Source organism: Spermophilus citellus, assembly GCF_964194105.1.
Source record: "Spermophilus citellus genome assembly, chromosome: 10".
NCBI lineage: Eukaryota > Metazoa > Chordata > Mammalia > Rodentia > Sciuridae > Spermophilus > Spermophilus citellus.
The window spans coordinates 42,734,694-42,747,934 of record NC_138197.1 but is presented as its reverse complement, the minus strand read 5'-3'; the positions used below and the strand labels follow the sequence as shown (position 1 = coordinate 42,747,934).

The window sequence follows — 13,241 nt, the reverse complement described above, 5'->3', positions numbered from 1 at the left end:
GGTACCTTACCTTTTGAGAAAGCAACAGGGTTAAATTTGGGAGTCTGAGCAATCAAAGATGAACTTGGGATCTCTGGTTTGAAAGACTTACATTTTCATTTTGCCATTGAAAGAACCTAGGCAAAAGGGAGGGTACTGTTGCCTACAGAAGAGAAGGCTGTTATGTATAAGAAAACTAGACTTGTTCGGTAAGTCCCCATTAGGTAGAAGGTCTAGAGAAACACATTTTAGCTTTAAATATAGGAATTTCCTAGAGGACAGGAAATGACAAGAAATCTTCAAGAGGTGGTAGTTGTGAATTGCCTCTGCAAGTCTTTTTTTTTTTTTTTTTTTTTTTTTGCTGGGTTTAGTTCAGAAGAGTTTCTAAAGGCCTCAGTTTGTAGAATCCAGCTCTCCTATGAGCATCTGTGTGACCCAGGGCAGGGTACTTAATTGTCCTCATTTCCCCTATCCATAAAATGGGAGAATATGCTGCCACCTGGATTCAGCTGTTGCAAGGATTAATGAGATAACCCATTGAAAAGGCTTAGAATAATGCCTGGTAGACAGACAGGGCTCAATAAACATTAGCTCTTCTGCGCTAAGCCCTTTACATAATTGACCAGATTTCATATTGATATTGATTCAAGATGTTTCTTTAAAATGTAAGCACAGGAAAATCTTTTGACTGATCTGTCTGATTTGCTGATGTGTAATTATCAGAAAGGACTTAGACTGTTACTTGTTTTTTCCATTAAAAATGCCTCATAGACAGCCTTACCTTTCATGTATGAAAATTAAACTTATGCTTATCTTTTGCAAAAATAAGTAAAGCCTCCATTTTAGTAGGGGTTTTATACATGTGGGTTTACTCATTCACTTTGAGAGCAGCACAAGGCAGGTTGAGCTTTTTATAAAAATAGGAAAGACAACAATGGGAAGTTTAGATTATAACTTAGAAGTCGGTAGCATTTGGCTTATATCCTAATATGGATTTCCCTGTCATCTTTGCTTCGGGAGGGAAATACCTTTTCTCTTGTGTGTGTTTGGTTGTTTCTTTCTCTTACTGCCTTTTCACAGTATGTATCATACTTCGATTAAGGGTAAGAGGGGTAGTCCCATATGGAATAAGCAGGGCGGGCTGTGCTTCCATCAATGCTGTGGATAACTATGAGATCTTAAGTGAGTCACTGATACCTCAGTGCCTCAGTTTCCCTTCCTGGAAATGGAGGCCACCAACCACCTCTCAATAGGTATGGTAAGGATTAATTGTTCTCTTACAAACTTACATATGAATTTCTTTTCTAATGACCAATAAAACATTTGCAGTTGGAAGCAAGCCATTTCCTCCTCTGTGTGCCTCCTAGTTAGTTAAAAGAGGACAGATAGGAATCACCTCTTCTGTGTCAGGAAGAAAACTGAAATTTAAAACAAAAGAAGTGGTAGAAATAAAGGAAAAGTTCCTAATTCAGGTTTTATCCTCTTGTCTAAAATGCATTGTTGGTTAAGTGCTTTGAACCTGTCAGAGACAGAGTGTAGGAAAAAAAAAAAAATACCAAGTAATATTAGGCTGCCAGTCTAGGCTGTCAGGAATATCTATTTTGCCATCTGTCACAGGAGATTTTAGGTTGGAGAGCTGCAAATCCGTGACTGGGGACCCAAAGTTCAAAGCAGAAGGTCTCTTCTCTCTGCTCGGTGTACGGGGTCAAAATCACTACCCACGGGCCAGGCGTTTTCATTGATCATACATCATGCATCTGCAACTTCATAAAAAGATCTCTAAAGGAGCTGTGCTTTTATAAAATGTTCTGAGGATCCTGTAATTTATCTCAATCAACGTGATTGAGATACATAGCAATGTGATTGAGATATGTAATACAAAATATCTAACCCTACTGTCTTCCTCTTATTCTGGGATTTTGCGTTGTTACATTTCTGTGATAGAGCAAATCCCGCAGAGTGGTTGGAAGGGGGCTGGTTTCCAAAAGAGACAGGTAAGCAGCAGATCTGCCACATGGACCCATTTGTTACTTCAGGGAAGCGGAGAAGCAGCAATTAGGCAGTGGAGTAATGCTCTTAGGGGCTCAGGCTCCAGGTCCGTAATACATTCCTTTCTTAATGTGACTTGATGTAGATAGAGTGAGGGCCTATCAGGTGTGAAAAGCCCTGCTGCTCCTGGCGTGGAGTGGCCTCCAGACGGTGATTTGGCGACGTCAATCTAGTCATGCTTGATTTCGACACTTAACGTGGTAAAGCAGGATTTCTCTACCCCCGATCAACTTCTCAATTAGCAAGCTGCCTTGTGTAACGGCCTTGTTTTGCAATCCCTCAGGGCTGCTTCAGGGGTCATTAGGGTGAGAAAACTTGAGCACCAGCTCGGGCTCCCGAGCAGAGTGGGCAAGGAGCCTCAGAGATTTCCTAAATACATATAACCCTTTTTCAAGTTGTTTGCTTTCATGGGATTGATTCTTGGCACATTAAGAAGCTTAAGGCTCCAGTATCTTCTTTAAACTGCCCCCCTTATCGCCTTTGCAGCTGACAGGTTTTTTTGACAGGCTGAGAGTAAAAAGAGATAACTAGTAGGTTAGTACTTTATTTACACATGTGGACACACAAGCTCATAGAGAGACATGCACACACACGTTCAAATGTCTTTTAAGTTGTCTTTTCAGGGTCTGTGGTTACCAGTAAATTTCAGCTGTCAAATGATTTCAATGCCTCATTTTTCTATATTCAATGTGTCTGAGTTCAAAAGCTTTGTTTCCACTATGTCTGACTTCATTGACTAATGATTTTTAAATTATTACTGCCTTATTCAATATTTCCTCCCTTAACCTCAGATAACATTTACATGAATAATAAGTGCTAATATGAGGTTTTTGTTATGGGCATTTATGAATATATGTTGAAATATATTTAATGTGATTTTTCCTATTCATGATTTGAAGAAATGACTGATTCACAAATTTAACACAAGAAATATTTTTGTCTTTCACAAAATGTATCTATATAGAGAAAAACATAATAAAAACTTATAGAATTCTCATATATTGAGAATTGTACTACTCAGAGAAGCATCTGCATTTTCAAGCATTACTTTCATATATATTATTTCCTATTTTGATCACCTGTTTTCCTATTCATTTGCTATTATTACAATGTTGGAAAATTGGATGAATGAATTCATTTCAAACATTTTAGCAGGTCAGCCTTAACATAACATTCTTAGAGTAAATTATTCTGTGTTCCTTGAACAGTTTTGCCCAAAGTGGTTTGCTTTAGTTTCCTACAAAAATATTTATTGACACTGAGCAGAGCGTTATATGGTTAATAATATATGTATGGTTCCAGAGATAACTGAAATAGGTATATTTTACAAATTGGAAGTTGGATACAGATATTGATATTATTTATATACCCCAGTCTATTTATGAAAGGTTTGACATTCAATTTTAGATCTGCTTAAGGACTTTAAAATTCTAGCCACTGTAGCATAGCAATTTCTAAGACACATTTCATATAATAAGTCCTAAAGTTGACACAACAAAGGAAATACTTAATAGCTATGATTTTTAAATAAAGAAAATACATACACATTCCAAAATTAGGTCAATACTATGAAAGTAGCATTTTGTAGACAGAAAATGTTAGAAAGCTATGCAAAAAATGTTCAAAAACTATGCAAAAAAAAATACTGTGCATGGTTGTGAATAATATTGTCATGTGTATGTATAAATGTGCAATCCACAGGTTTGATTTGTAATTCTGTTTTGTATACTTTTGTTATATAAAATTTTATTTTAACATTTCTTCTCCATAATATTGTATTGAGTGCTATAGTTATTTGCCATGGAAAACATCAGCTTTAAAAAACTAATACTAATTAATTAATTGTACATTTTTTCCCTTCAAAACCATTTTGTCTTTTTGAGTCTCTTTAATTTTGTTAATATCTTACTACAAAAAGAGATTTACCTAATCCTACAAACAATTGCTTTCATGGCTTTATTTGGATAACTAGTCTAAATTCTACTTTAGGCTCTGTGAAGTTCCCTTGAAGGATTCACAAATTTAAAACATACATATTTTTAAAACTAACCCATGTGGAATAAAAGGTGTATACCTTTCCCGTTAACTGGGTTTTGAAGGAGTTTAAAAAATTCAGCCTGACAAGTTAAATTCTCCAAATTAGTTTTTACCTGAATAATTCAATTATACTTTAATTAGAATAAAGAAAAAGAATTTTTAAAATATACAAAAACCTCTAAAACATATTTAGTTGAATCTGCGTATTAGCTCTTTGAAGCTCTGTGAAGGAAAAAGGAAAAGAAATTTTTGAATTGCCTGAATTCTACTTGATTTCTGACTATTATTACATTGCCATATAATTTTCTATGGGACTCAGGACATTTTTGACAAAGACAGCACTACTATCGACCAAACAACAGCACTTCTCCAGACTTGACCTGGGAAAAATGGTGATGCCTGGCTGTCCTTGCTATCACTTACAGTTACAGATATTTAACCCTTAAATGATTTTTTATTTATTTTTTTAAGTGATAGCATTGAGAGCCCTTTCTTAATGTGTGTGTGTATGTGTGTGTGTGTGTGTGTGTGTGTGTGTGTGGCAGAGGGGATTGAACCCAAGGCCTGGAGCATGTGAGGCACACTCAACCATAGAGCCACATCCCATCCCATCCCCTCTTAAAGAATTTAAGAACCATTATTCATTAAAATAATAAGAGGTAAGTAGTGTCAGGTGTTAAATTTGCTTCACAGAAATATTTGACAAAAGAAATAAGATATGTTTCATGAATCTTTTGGTGAAATCCTACTTGTTGATGGAAATTGAAACTCAAATAGACTCTGAAACATCCATAATATAATATCCTTAGTTAAAAATAAGGATGAATATCTGTGATAACATTTTCTGTCTCCCTTTTCTTAAGTGAATTTAACACAATCTTAAATCCTGCTACTTACCTTAAAACACTAAGAATTTCTTTAAAGTAATGTAAGAGATTTAAATAAAACTTGAAGTTAAATTCTAATATGTCCTTAAGTAGGTGCCTGTTCTCTTACATAGCACTTTTTCCTCTAAAATTAGTCACATTAATTAATCCTAGAAGAAATGTTTGTTTGAATTTTACTGGCTAGCTTCAAGAGTAAACAATTGCCTTGCTTAGGCAAGATGAGTGATTTGTTGCCTTTTTACAGGTAATCAGCCATTACTGTCACTGAGGCTTCATAATCCTGGATATAAAGATACATTTAGCTTTGTGCTGGGGTTCGGATTACTCAGTGATCACCTCCTTGGTGTTTCACAGTGGAGCTTCCCTGATCCCATGTCAGTGCCTGAATGAACGACCAGGAGGTTGACACATGATAATATTACCTGGCTTATTTGACAAAGGTCAAAGTAAAGGTCTTTCCCAGGATTCATTCCCAAACTGTTAATGACCTTCATCACCTTCCTGCAAATGCTTTTTCCCCTCTTTTTTACTTTCCTATTGAAATGTTCAATTATCTGAAGTTCATTAGTTATGTGATGGATAAAAACAGTATTTTTGAAATAAGGTTCCTCTCTCCAAACTTCCTTGTTCACTTTTATATATATAGTGCATGGAAAGAAAAGTGTGAAAAAGAAATATAAAAAAAGAAGGTAATTATGGGCCTGTAAAAGTATGTACAGATATCAAAAGAGTTTGATGCTGATTTTTAGGAAAATGTTACTTACTTTAAAAGTTCCCACCCAGAAAGACCTATTCAATTTTATGTAGACACAGCTTTCTGAAACACTTGATAGAATTGACTACCACTTTTAAAAAAATTCTTAAAAGCTTTTATTATAAAATTGTATAAACCATTTTCCAATTAGCATTTATTATACTGTGGCTGAAACCAGGCCAGAATATTTCAATCTACCAGCCACTTCCTCCCTTATATCAAAGGAGAGATATATAAAAACTAAATTGCCCACAATATCTGTAAAAATAATCATACGTTTTTATGTCCATATTATTGTCCATATCATTGCTGGTTGTCCTTCTCTTCATTATAAAATTATCCTAACATTCAAGTGGGGATTATATGGTGATTACATAAAATATGTTTCTATTATTCTAAAATTCTATTCCTAGTTTTACTTCATATGTGTTATCCTTGACTTTCCTGTTTCGTGTTGTTTTTTTTTTTCATTTTAACATTCTAGCCATTTGTATAACTATATCTAAAACTTTGAAAAATCTTGCCTTTTAAATATCACAACAATGAAGAGCAAGCTTGACATGTTTCTTTTGTTCTAGCTACAGAAATCTTGTGAGATCTAAGATTCTGTGATTCTATGAAATGTTGGTACAATTGCCATATTTGCCCAGAAGTATTATCCTCACCAAATGTTGAGGGGAAAATATTCAATTTTACTTTTCTCTGAATAGCTTCTCCCAGTAGACTGCTGTGCTGATCATAAATAGCTCTAACACCTGCTCATAAGGCTTTAGAAAATGGGGTATAAGAAGACATTGACAATTATTCGTTAAAAGTGAAAGTATAACATATAACACTTTTGGCAACTTTTAACAGAGCCAGATGTGGAAAGAAAAAAAAAATGATGGTTCTATGTAAATCAGCCATTACCCTCTGCTACATCAGAAACCTGGAGACTTTTATCCAAACAGCACCATCATTCCCTATTTTTACAGGGAAACAACAAAATAAACAAGCACATTGAGAAAAGGACCAGATTTTGGATAAGGAGAATTAGGTTCTTCCTCCAGCTCTGGTATCTAATAATTGTGCAAAGTTCTGTAGATGAACATGAGGGGGTTTTTTCCCTACTCTTTGTAGTAGGGCTAAGACAGGGCCAGTTGCCCAAGTATCAACCCATTTTTCTTTACATATGGTCTGGTGGCTATCTCTATGCAGCTGAAAATAGTTAAGTTTAGAAAGGAATTAATACTGAGTAAGCTGGCAACTGGAAAAATAGGTAGGACATTGTCATCTATTTCAGATTATGAGTGAGTTATGATTCACGTTATTAGCATCCACATTATAAAGTTTATGGTAGAATAAAATGTCTCTGTTCTATAACTTTTGTTTTCTAGTTTTAAGTATTGAACACTAAAGGAAGATTTCTAGGATAGATTCCAGTCAGAAAATTATGGATCTCTATTGTTTGAAAGTTATAATTGTCATGTATCCAGAAGTATATGGAAAATTCCGTCTATAGACTCACACTGCCCATTAAAAATGGGACATGATCTATATATTAACAGAAGAAAAAATTAATTCTTAAAAAACATTTTACTCAATAAAATGTATCCAAAAGATTATAATCTCTATAGATAATCAAGGTTAAAAAAAAATTATTCAGGAAATATTTCACTTTTCTGTGTGAAGCCCGAAATCTGATGTGTAGTATGCCACAATTGGACCATCTCTTACTTCAGATCGGCCACATGTCCAGAGGTCATTGGCCACATGTGGCTGGTGGATGCCCGGCCAGCCAGCCAGGGGACAGGAAGTAAGCTTGGTGCATGAGTTGATTGGAAGTGGGAGAAATCAGGGTGAAACTTAAAAGTCTCAAAATGACATGGAGTGTACTATCTATCTCAGGTCTTTCTAGAATATTCCTTAAGTTTTTTCCTTACCTTCACAGATAATACATAGACAATACCCAAATGGCATTGACTTTCATCAAAATCTTTCTTAAACTTTAGCATTCTTTTCATTTATTTATTTATTTTTAATTATTTTTGCAGTGCTGGGTATGAAACCCAAGACTTTATGCGTGCTGGACAGTCGCTCTACCACAGAGATTCATCCCCAGGCCTTGAGCATGACCTTTTAATTTTCTGTTTTGCCAACACAGTATTAAATCTAGATCTCAAGAATTCTGCAAAACTATAAAATTGAATGAAATAAAATGAAATAGAAACCCAGAAGGTTAAATCTCCACCCTACCAGGTCAGGAATAACTTTTAACCTGTAATTTTATTGTCCTTCACTATGTTTTTATTGTTCAAAATGGGTTGGGTCATGATCTGATACTCAGCAAGTCCAACCAGTGAGTAGCAAATGGATGCTAGTTAACCCTCTGAGTTGGTTTTGCTAATGCTGCTTCTTGCTGCCTAATGCTATACTGTCTGACTCAAGGAAGAGTGGAAATTTTCCAGGGGCTGGAGAGGGACAGCATTCTGAGGATATCCCTAAATTTGAGTGCATCGAACATGGAACCTCATGTATCCAGGCTGCCTGGCTCCCTTACTCACTTAACCTCTGCCTAAAAGACTGAAATCACATTACCATTTAAAACAAATTTCATAAATAAACCCAAATCTTGACCATCTCCAGGCTTCTGCTTAGCCTCTAACATCAGTCCAAGGTAGGTGACTTTTTGCTAGCTCCCCACAGGTCTCAACCTATGAAAGGCCTTTCTGCCTGGTGCTGCAGCACAGACCTATAGAGGAACTCACCATGCTCACCTAATTGCACAACTCTTTTTTTGCACAGTGCCGCTGCACTGTCTACTCCCCCGGCTCCTTGGTAGTACTCCCTCATATTCATCTTGACCTCTCTCACTATGTACCTGGAACATAGTGGGCATCTGCTTTCTTGCTTCATTGAACCTGAATGTTCTCTTAGTAATATGAACTACAGAATTTGAATAGCAAGTTGTATTTTTTAAAATATAGACATTCAATTATATAGTAGGGCTTTTGGTAGTTCTTCCTAAAATTAGTTAGGCAATTAGTAAGTTGAACTTATTTTTACTTATCCCCCTTTCTTTTTCCTTTAACATGTAATGTATGTGTGTGTGTGTGTGTGTGTGTGTGTGTGTGTGTGGTGTGTTTAAAGAGAGAAAGAATATACATATATACTATACATATATTTTTATATATATATATATATATATATATATATATATATATATATATATTAAGTTTTCAGTAAATGGCTTATATATTTATGTTTGGCATGATCCCTATATCTTCATTAAAAAAATCAGACAAAAGACCGAATTTAAGATAAATTAGGGTTGATAACATACAATTAAAATAATTATGAAATGAATAATTACTAGGTTTCTTTGAAACAGGAGCCATATCTCATTCCTTTAAAATATGGTCAACTTTTTAATTCTTCTATCTTAATTCAGACTTCTCTCTGAGAACAAATGTATCCTGAAGTCCTGTGGTAATTTTAACTGAAACAGGAACACTGGTCAAACTCACCTGAAACATGTCTTGTGTTTTCTTCTGTATATTTTTAAGTATGTAGTGTTTTCTTTTTTACTCTCTTTAACACCTACGTGGTATCCCCCTCTCTCTCCCCCTGACAGTGGAGCCCTTGCTAAGACCCATGGAGAGAGGGAATAATAGGATCCACTCTCTTCAGCCTTGTAATGGGTGAGCTTTTTAAGTTTGAAACAAAAGATTGGAATATTTAAAATGTTTTCATTTTCTATCACTGCCTCCCTTGGTTTAAAAAGAGAAGTGGGAGAGGAGATGAGAAGTATATTTGTAATAGACAAAAAAAGCAATTGTCCTTCTCAATCTGTGAAAATGTTCCATTCCTTCCCACATCGCATATTCAATAAAACTTCACCAGCCAGCAGTCAAAGTTAAAGATCTTTTCAAATGGTTGCAATTTCACATCCTTGGAAACCCAAACTTTTCTTTCTCTGTTCATCTCTGGTTATTCTACACAGATAGAGAGATCTCTCTCTCTCTTTCATTTTTCTCTATTTCTCCCCAATGTATATAATGTATATGTATGTATATAGATATGATAACTAGCCTTAGCTTTAATATTAAAACAAATATTTACTGTTATATGTATTTAAGTCACTAGAGAACTGCTTGAGTAGAGGAAAAAAATAGATCTTTATTCAGAATCAAAGCTTACTACAATGGTATTTATTTGTGTGCTTTTCCCCAAATAATAAATTAATTTGAGTCAAATACTATGCTTTCCATAGCTTGGGGGAATTTGATTTAGTGACTTGAGCCACTGACCTGGTTAAAAAAATCTATAGAAACATCTGGTGCTATGAAACAAAAGACACTAATACAATGAACACTCATTTTGCCCCGATGCCTGTAGTAAACCATATTTATTATTGCTATGTTAAATGATTATGTGTCTTGAGTTTTTCTGTCTCTCACCCCCAGGAACTTTGGAAATGGATATTCACTATAGCATACAGAGTTTATCTGATTTATGACTATATTATCAAAGCTGTTGAACATTTAGTAAAATCGCAAAATTTTCTGGGTGCCTTTAAAAAATACAAGCATGTATTGTCTTAGTTCTTGCTATGCCACGCATATACAAAACTTAATATTTCTCTGTACATACTCATTGCAGTGTGGGAGGTGTAGTAGACAGATAAGCTCAGTTCTTCCATAAGAAAGTTGTCTGTTTGGTTTTTGTCTTCATATCTGTTTTTAGATAGTCAAGACCAAGTAGTGAAAGCAAAAATGAAATGGAAAAGGGTTAGAATCATCTTTTGGTATTCCTATAAATAGTAATTATCACTGATATTATATCAGTGATACTTGTCTCCTTTTATATGGTAAATCTGCTTTTAGCGGTGTGTCGGAAACAAGATAAAAGTCATATTAATTAAAGATTATTATGAACATAAGTAGTAGGGGACAATGTAGCCCATCAATTGGAATGCTTTAAAAATCTACAAGACATCTTAAAATGAGCAAAATGGATCAATGAGCTTATTTTTCCCCCTTACCATAAAGTTAGGAGCTGGTGTGCTATGATTAACTTAGGTCCAGGTTTCAAAATGACTTATTTTTATATAAAGCTTTGTCTATCCCGGTGTACCAATAAGAGCTCTTAGGCTCTCCTCTTAGGTAGGAGATAAGACAGTGTAAGTACTACAAACAAGAGCTCACAGAGCTTTCTAGCTTAAATGGAAAAGTGGATCCATGTTATCCTCTAAACGAGTATGGGAGTGAACAGAGCAGAGGAAAGGGTTACAAGATTTCCAGGATTGTGAATAGTCGAAATGAATTAGATAATTAAGAGACTGTTCTTGAATATTTCTTGGACACATCTGAACAACAACAACAAAATCTTATGAATGAGGACTTTAAGCATTCCTTAAGCTTAGTTGATATATATGATAATTCTTTTTGCCTGAGAATCCAAATGGCATGTTTGGGAATCAAAGGATAATATTATACATCCTCAAACCCCATTTTATAAAAATATTACTTTGTTTCCTTGCCCTGGGAATGTTAGGTTTGCCCCCCTGAGAAAAACGAGAACACGAATGTGGCTGTAGAATGATCTCTTGATCCTTGGACAAAACTGAGGGAAAAGTCTAACAAATGCATCGTTTTGCAGTAAATTAGATCAGATTTCCACATCTCCGCACTCAGTCTGTGAGCTGACAGTTCGGTAAAATGTTCCCTTGTAAGGTTCGCCCTCTTAGGAAAAGGGGCAATAATTCATCATTAGGATTTCAGAGTCCAGGTGTAGATGGAAACTGATGGAGCCTCCAGCGAGGCAGGGAAAGTGCATGGAAGAAGAAAATTTTATCTGAAGCCTAATTCCCTGGTTACAGCAGAGAATAATTAAGATAATATTGCTTCAAGAGTCCTTTAATGATTAAAAATCACATATGCAGAATCCATAAATTGGAGGGCAACAAATTGGAAGGCTATAACGTCAGAGAACTATTTTGTGCACATTGTAGTGGAAAGTATACTAGTGGCAGTGCACCGTGCGGGCAGCCACCAGAGACCGGGACCATTCCAAGGACTTTGTTTAGATGCAACAAATCATTTGTCTGTTATTAACCCAGAGCTTGTAATTATGCAGATTGCCATAGATTTTCCTGGGCCTGGAAGTGAGATTGAGGGTTGTTCACAGTATAGCAGGCAGCTCAGGGCTGGCCATGCATTACTGAACTTGCCACATTTATCATGTTGACTGATGGCAGCAGAAGCAGGTCTCAGGTCCCAGTGGTTAATGTAGTGGGTAATTAACTGTCATTTGCCTAGTAATAGGCTGATGATCAATGGTTTGTGTGGAAACAAATTCTAATCAGGTAGCTGATAAATGCTCAGCTAGCGAGAGCAATTGAAATTGGGGGAAACTATGTCCAGAATTTCAAAATGGCATTGTGTGTGTATGTTTATTAGGTAAGTGCAAACTGAGTAATTCTTAACAATGGCTTTATCTCATATTAACCAGATTTTATATCCACACATATATCTATATTCATGGAATAAAGAACTTTTGTATTTTCCTTCTTTCTCAAAAATCATAAACAGAAGAAACAAATGGCACACATAAGTGCCGTGACTCCTGAAGAGATGGTGTGAAGTACACTCAAAAGTAAATGTGAAATGTTAAAATGAATGAAAAAATTCGTCTCACAGAAGAATGGGATGAAAACTTTAGTTTGTGATGATTTCATTTTTAATGATGCCAACAGGAGACTGCAGAATATTATATTTTCCACGAAGTTCTTTTGCAAGAAAAAAAAATATTTTTCAAAATATGGATTGTAAATTGAGGACATAAAAGTTATTTGAGTTCTGTTCCTTAAGTTAGACATATTTAAAGATTTTTCTAATTCTCTCAGGAAGATAAGTGTCTAAGAATTTTGAATTTAATCTTCTCGAATATAAACCTTGCGTACTTTTTATCAAGTGTTCAAGTTGTGCTCCAAAACTGTTTAGAAAGCGTTTGCAGTTTCTACCCTCAAGAGGCTTATGGTTTTCAAGAGACAATCTCACAAAATCACAAGCAGAACATTTATTGTACATTTTGTCAGACACGTAGACACCACTCTTACAACTCTGTCCAACCACTGTCATTAGCCTGGTAAGAGGAAATAGTTATGAACTTGAAAATGAATATGCATGCCTTAAGCACAGACTTATCTTCAGAGTATATAGAAAGTAATAAGAAGAGAGACTTCTGCACGTTTGTGCGTAATCCTTAAATTCAATAAAATGAAAGGCTAAGATTTTTTAAAGTACATTTTATAACCAAAATGAGTTTTCTCCATAGCACCTTTGAATTCATTAGTTTAGAACTGCTTTTAATTTGGTCTTTCCCATGAGAGCTATTATATTTTTCTCCTGTCAGACTGATGTTGAAGAAAAAAGAAAACTGGCAGATGTAGTGTTTTTCATCTAGTTGGCTTCCTAGTTAAAAAAATACATTAACTACTATGCATGAAATATTATTTGTAGTGATTCTTTACCACCACTAACAACTTTGAAGGA

General features: G+C 35.1%; 1 protein-coding gene across 1 annotated transcript in view; it reads left to right on the top strand.

Annotated features, from left to right (window-relative positions):
- LMO3 (LIM domain only 3) overlaps window positions 1-13,241 on the top strand; it is a gene marked incomplete at both ends in the record, with an annotated part of 51,824 nt that overhangs the window by 28,013 nt on the left and 10,570 nt on the right.